The sequence below is a fragment of the Pyrus communis genome, chromosome 14, assembly GCF_041283825.1.
Source record: "Pyrus communis isolate YQ-2024b chromosome 14, ASM4128382v1, whole genome shotgun sequence".
NCBI lineage: Eukaryota > Viridiplantae > Streptophyta > Magnoliopsida > Rosales > Rosaceae > Pyrus > Pyrus communis.
In genome coordinates this window covers 11,900,460-11,907,766 of record NC_142578.1, presented here as the reverse complement: position 1 = coordinate 11,907,766, position 7,307 = coordinate 11,900,460, and the positions used below count along the sequence as shown (strand labels likewise).

The following is a 7,307-nucleotide window of genomic DNA, read 5'->3' as shown; positions in this document are numbered from 1 at the left end:
GGTGGCTCTGATACCATGTTAACTACATTGCAAAACTATGAAGATCAATGGATGACAGAGTCAAAGAAGAAGGAAATGAGAGAGTGAGAGAAAGAGAGAGATTGTACTAATGCTTCAAAAAATATTACAATGTTTTACTTACTGAAATGAAAGCCCTATCACCTCTTATATATCCATAAGTGTTAATTACAACAGTACCCTTCTACCTATAATAACTAACTCATCTTCTAGATAATGCCATATAGCATTTCTGTTATATTGGTTATTAAGTATGAGTCCTATGTGTCGTCTTATATGCCTAAAGTGCTTTGCTTATTCTTTCGTGCCAATCTCTCTTTGTTCAGCTGATCACATTTTTTAGGAGATTGCACATTGTTTTGTTGTATGCTTCTGCAAGACTATTGGCCAGAGGATAATACATAGAAGACTTGTGCTGCTTGAATTTGTATTTCTCGAAGAGCTCATCCATGAGTTGATTGGAGAACTGTTTTTCGTTAACCATGATGATATAGCAAGGCACACCATATTGATGGATGATATGCTCTTTGATGAAATAGACGACAGTTTCCTTCTTGACTTCCCTTAGGGGTACGACTTCAGCTTACTTGGAAAAGTAATCCGTTGCGACTATGATGTAGGCTTCTTTTATAGATGACTTTAGTGTGATTGGTCTTACAACGTCTAATCCCTATGCATCAAACGGCCATGAAGCAACTGTAGGGTGTAATGGCTCAGGTGGTTGACGTATGAAGTTGACATGGAATTGGCAGGCTCGGCACTTTTTAGCATACTACAGGCAATCTTTCACCATGCTTGACCAATAGTAACCCATTCTTTTGAGCTGGAAATGTAGCTTTGGTCCAGACTGATGTGCACCGGATACGTCTATGTGTGCTTCTTCCATGGCTTGATCGGCTTCTTCCTCACCTAAGCATCTCAGAAGTACTCATTCAAAAGAGAATCAGTAGAGTGTTCCATTGTAGTAGAGGAAGCGAGGTGCTTGTCGACGTATTTCAGAGCTGTGTCTAGGATCATCTAGAAGCTTTCCATACTCCAAGTAATCGATCAGCGGTTATCTCTATTCTTTTGTGTCGACTGGAAGTACTAAGACGATGTTTGTGTCATCTAGTAGCATTTTAGTAACGAGAGAGATCACCCATCTTTGGGCAAATTGGCACATCCGCAACTTCGTCTTCTTCTAGTGCCATACTTAAGGCTAGGTTAGCGAGAGAGTCCGCCATTTGATTTTATTTTCTTGGCACACGTTCTAACGGCATGGCCTCAAACTTTTGTAGTAGTTGAGTTGCTAGCCGAAAGTATGGGATGAGATCATCTTTCCTTACTTCATATTCAGTGAAGAGTTGATTGATTATGAATTTGGGGTCACCATACACTTCTAGTGTTGTGATTTCCATGTCAATCGCCATTTGGAGTCCAATGATTAACGCTTGGTACTCAACGACGTTGTTGGAGCATAGTTTGCTTAGTCAAAAGGAATAGGGTAGTAATTGTCTTTGTGTCAACATGAATACTACTCATGCCCCCGCTCCGTCTGCTTGTGCGGATCCGTCGAAGAACATCGTCCATAATGGGAAGATGTCGATGTACAACACCTCCTCGTCAAGTAAGTCATCTGAGATTTTCCAATCGGCTGGGATTGGATGATTGACAAGGAAGTCTGCTAACACTTGTCCCTTGATGGCTTTAATTGGGACGTGGATGATCTCATACTGATTGAGAAGCAATGCCCATTTAGCTAGTTGCCCTGTCAAAATTGGTTTGGATATTTGACCGGGTTAGCTTTAGCAACTAAGTGGATGATGTAAGCATGCATGTAGTGTCTTAGCTTTTGGAAAACAAAGACTAAGGCAAAACACATCTTCTCAATCGGTGAGTAATTAAGTTCAGTACCAATGAGAGTTCTACTTAGGTTGTATAGTGCTATTTCCTTTTGGTTATCATTTTCTTGCACCAAGAGTGCTCCAATGGAACCTTCTTGTGTGGCAATGTATATGATGAGCGGCTTTCTAGGCATGGGAGCTCCCAAGATAAGTGGGCTTGCCAGGTACCGTTTTATGCTTTCAAAGGCATTGTGACATCTGTCATCCCATATGAGTGAAGTGTCATTCTTCATGAGTCGACTAAAGAGTTGACAGTGTCCAGTGAGGTTAGAGATGAAGCGCCTAATGAAGGTTAGTCTTCCTTGTAGACTTTTCAACTTGTGTATATTCCTTGGCTTGGGCATGCTTTGAATGGCCTTAATCTTCAATTGGTCCACTTCAATGCCACGGTGCTTGATAATGAAGCCGAGGAACTTCCTAGAGGTGACACCAAATGCAGACTTCAACGGGTTCCTCTTGAGATTGTAGTGTTGTAGTTTGTCGAACACCATTTGTAAATCCTTCAAGTGATCAGAACTCTTCTTGGTCTTGACAACTACGTCGTCTACATAACATTCTATGTTTTCGTGTAGCATGTTGTTGAAGATCTTCTGCATTGAACATTGATATGTAACTCCAACATTCTTCAAGCCAAATGACATTACCTTATAGTAGTAAACACCTTTTGGAGTGCGGAAGGTTGTTAGTTCCTCATCTTCGGGAGCCATATGGATTTGATTGTATCCAGAGGAGCCGTCCATAAATGATAATGCCTTGTGGCTAGTGGTTGCGTCCACCATGATTTCGATGATTGGCAACAGAAACTCATCCTTCGGGCAAGCATCATTGAGGTCGTGAAAATCTACACAAACACGTATTTGTCCAGATTTCTTAAGGACAATGATGATGTTAGAGATCCATTTAGGGTATTCCACCTTTCGAATGAAGCCTGGTTTGATTTGCTTGTCAATCTCGGCCTCAATTTGTGGGATGAGCTTGGATCGATAGCATCTTTGAGTTTGCTTTATTGGACGCATTCCAAGCTTGACTGCAAGACGATGCACGACAATGGTAGGGTCAAGGCCGGGTATTTCTTTGTAGGTCCAAGAAAATATGTCTTTGTACTCGATTAGCAGTTGGTAGTACTCCTCGATCTTGCCGCACTTAGTAGTGCACTTACGAAGATAGGCTTTGGTTCCTCGCTTGTGTCTAAGTTGAGCTCCTTAAGATCATCAACCTTGGCTTGCTCCCATCCTCGAGTTGTGGTGGCGCAACAACGACGTTTTCCTCGGGGATTTCGTCTTCTTTGTCTTCTTGGATTGTGATGTGGAAGACATCTTAGACCTTTTCTTCAGTGTTGTCCTCTTTATTGGTGTGATGATTGGCCAGTGTTGATGATAGTGCGCTGATGAGCCAATTTCATATTATATAGTTTACCCTAATCTTAGTATATTTTAGTTAATAATTTGGAAGAATTTTGATACTTTGAATTGCATTTCCAATATAGGACTTTCGACTTCTTCTGGAGCAAAACATGGGCAAATTGACGAATTTTGGAGTAATTCTAGTTGGAGGATGTTCGCGAGTCACTTAGCTTGATCGTATCAAAATATCAGATTTTTCCACCAAGCGGTTACTTTCTGGTGATAAAATAAAGGAGCAATGTGCAGTGCTAGAATAGTGACGTTTTCGGCTTAACTTCCGTTTTTGGAGCCCAAGATGACCTCGGATGGGTTCGTGGCCTTCTGGAGATGTGTTCAGAACGCCCTGATCTTCAAAACAAGCTATTATAGACCAGATTTGGAGGAGATTTGAGGCTAAAGCATTACTGGACAGTTTTTGTGCAGTTTATCCTAACTTAATTAGGACTTTATATTTTATTATTAGTTAGCTTCCTAGTGGAAATAAGATACTTGGTTCCTAGGGTTTGTGCGGCTGGCTTTGAGGGAGATATAAAAGGTCTTAGTCAACCTTAGTTTGGGGATATGGTTTTTTTATGCAACTTTGGAGACAGAGTAATTGCTAGGGTTCTTGGAAATTTTCTACTTTAAAGTGTTTTCAATCCTTTTCTTAATAATATTTTCTATGATTTCAATTATGAATATGCGTAACTAATTCGTTTTGCTAGGGTGAAGCCTTGAGCCTTAGCATGAATATGTAATTTTTATTTAATTGCTTATGATTGATTGCATGTGCACTTTGAATTACTAATCACTGTGATTAAAACTATCTAATTGTCTTAATGCCTGATCACCATTAGGATCTTTAGAAAAGTAATTTGATGCAATTTTAGTCGGAAGGTTCCCTGAAATTGGCGCTGGCTTTTTGTGATTAATAATTGTAATTTCACTTAAGATGAACACCACATCTTAAGGGTTGCATGGTTTTTCAAAGGTTTTTCATAAAGCATAATGAATCTTTCATGTTCAGATTTGATCCGAACGTCCGAACGGGTTGCATGTTAGATATACGTTCTATGTTGGAGGTTCCAAGTAGAATATAAATTAGGAAAACCTAACCTTCAAAGTGGCATGTGTAGATCATAAGTAATTGCTAAAAATGCATAGGATTGCTAGGTGATGGTGGAACCCTAGTGCTTTCTTAATTTGATTTTTCCAAAACAGTTTTCTTTCCCCTTCATCTTTAATATTGCAGATTAGTTTATTTTTATTAATTAGATTCGTTTTAATTTAAGTAGGTTATAAAAGCAATCATCTCAATTTTTTGCTTTACAATAATTAATTGAAATTTCGTTTGTTTCGAATTATTTAATAATCCATGTGGAGAACGACCTTGCGAGAACCGTTTATACTACAACAACCTTGTCATTCTTGCAAGTAATATAGGAGTTTTTAACCCGTTTGCGTGTGTGGTAAAATCTCTATCAAGAAATTGGCGTTGTTGCCGGGGATTATTTAAAATAATTTGTTCTAATCAGATTTTCCATTAGTTATCGCTGTCTATACACATAAAAAAAAATAACAAAAGTAATATTCGTTATTATTTTATTTTTACAAATTACAGCAGTACAACAGTGCAGATTACAACAATATGTGCATGGTCAGCACCCTTTCAGCAGTGCAGAAATTGTTTCATTTTGATCCAGAACCTGAGCAAATTGTACGGAGGAGACGCAGGGAGAAAAATTTACAGTGGGTTCCTTCTTTGCAGGAGACTTTTCTGCAGTCTTTATTTTCTGAGGATATGCACAGTAAGGAAACAATGGCATTTGTTATTCTAGAGGCTGGGCAACCTTTAGAGAATTCATTAACAGCTCATGCCACTAACATACCAAGTTGCATTACTTATCCGGAAGTGGAGGAAGGGTCTACATTTGAAATAAAGCAGCACATGTTGAATATTTTACCTACATTTCATGGGTTCTCAACCAACGATCCTAACATGCACATTGCAGAATTTTTAATGGGATGCAAGAATATTTTGGTGAGGATTTTCATCCGAATCTATTAAGCTCCGTTTATTTCCATACACTCTAAAAGATCAAGCAAGGAGATGGCTCCTCACACTTCCATCTGGAAGCATTAGCACTTGGAACCAACTCAATGAAAAATTCTTAAGCAAGTATTATCCAGCTTCAAAAACTCTTGACATGAGAACTCAAATTTTATCTTTTGCCCAAAAACCAAATGAAGAGTTTCATGAGGCGTGGGAACAGTTCAAAGAGTTGATTAGAAAATGTCCACATTCTGGTATTAACTGTACATATCAAATGCACATATTTTTCAGAGGACTAAATATGACTACAAAAATTCTTGTCAATGCTTCATGTGAAGGTTCATACAAGGATAAAAAAGCACAAGACGCTTGTTTATTATTTGAGAAAATAGCAGCAGATACACAGCAATAGGCAGTTAAGCAGCCACAATCTAGGTCTGTTTTTGAGATGTCTAATGGTTCACCATATATGTCGGCACAAATTGAAAAAATGGCGAAAAAGCTTGCAAGATTTGATGCAAAATTTGACATGTTATTACAAATAATTCCAGGTTCACAGGTTGCTGTACAACAGCCTTTAGAAGCTGCCTGCAGTATTTGCAGCATAACAACCCATGATTTTTTGAGTTGTCCACATAAAGATGCTTATCCGGAGTTTACAGCAGAGCAAGTTAATGTATTTAATAATTTTCAACGTCCTCGAAATGACCCATATTGAAATTTCTACAACCTGGGTTAGAGAGATCATCTTAATTTGAAGTGGGATAGAGATGAACATGCAAAGCCACAATTTCAACAGCAGGTACAGCAACCTGCTGCACCTAAGGCTACTTGGGAAATTGCAATTGAAAAATTAGCAATTACTACAAATGCAAGATTTGAACAGACCAATCAGGAAATCCAAAATATGCGTGCAACAATGAAAAATATGGAACAACAAATTGGGCAGATTGCGTTGCAGATTTCAGAAAGAGCACTGGGTACATTTCCTAGTCAAACAGTACCTAATCCAAGAGGACGAGAAGAATGCAACGCTATACGGACTTTACAATCTGGCAAAAGTTACGACAACATACATGAAAACTGCGCTGGAAATTTGCAGGCAGCGCCACAACCACAAACAGTTTCGGGAAATTTTGCAAAATTTGATATTTTTGCAGATTCTGGGTAGCAACAAGACAGATCCAAAAATACTGCAGAAGCTACCACAAAAAATGCAGAACGTGTTTATGTGCCTCCAATGCCTTATCCTGAAAGGTTGAAGCGTAAAGCTAAAGATCAACAGTTGACAGATTTTATGAAGACTTTGGCTAAAGTTCAAATTAATCTTCCATTAATTGATGCAATCGAGAACATTCCATCCTTACGCCAAGTTTTTGAAAGACGTTTGTACAAAGAAAAAGAAGCTTGTGGATTTTGAAAAAGTGATTATAACAGAACAGTGCAGTGCGGTCTTATTGCATAAATTGCCTCCAAAGAAGAAAGATCCAACGAGTTTTACTATCTCTTGCACCATTGGAAATTGTGATTTTAGTAGTGCTTTAATTGACTTAGGTGCTAGTGTAAACTTAATGTCTTATTCTGTTTTTAAACGTTTAGGTGAAGGAGAGCTGAAGCCAACCTCCAGCATTATTCAATTGGCTGACCGTTCAATTACCTATTCTAGAGGAGTCATTGAAGATGTTATTGTTAAGGTTGACAATCTATATTTACCAGTTGATTTTTGGTGTTGGACATGGATGAGGATTTGACAACACCCATCATTTTAGGCCGCCCATTCCTGGCAACAACCCGGACTCTTATTGATGTTGAAGCCGGAACTCTAACATTCCGGGTTGAAGATCAAACAGTTGTTTTTAGGTTGTTTGAAGCTATCACACATCCAGGTGACAAGCAAGAATGCATGCGTGTTGATGCATTAGATGGTTTGCCTCGTACCAAATTTGTGACCAGATCATCAACTGACAATCT

At 38.7% G+C, this 7,307-nt stretch overlaps 2 pseudogenes; one reads left to right on the top strand and one right to left on the bottom strand.

Moving 5' to 3' along the window:
* Window positions 1-5,102: 5,102 nt before the first annotated feature.
* Window positions 5,103-7,087, top strand: LOC137712225 (uncharacterized; annotated as a pseudogene).
* LOC137714034 (small nucleolar RNA R71) lies at window positions 5,488-5,592 on the bottom strand (annotated as a pseudogene).
* Window positions 7,088-7,307: the final 220 nt, after the last annotated feature.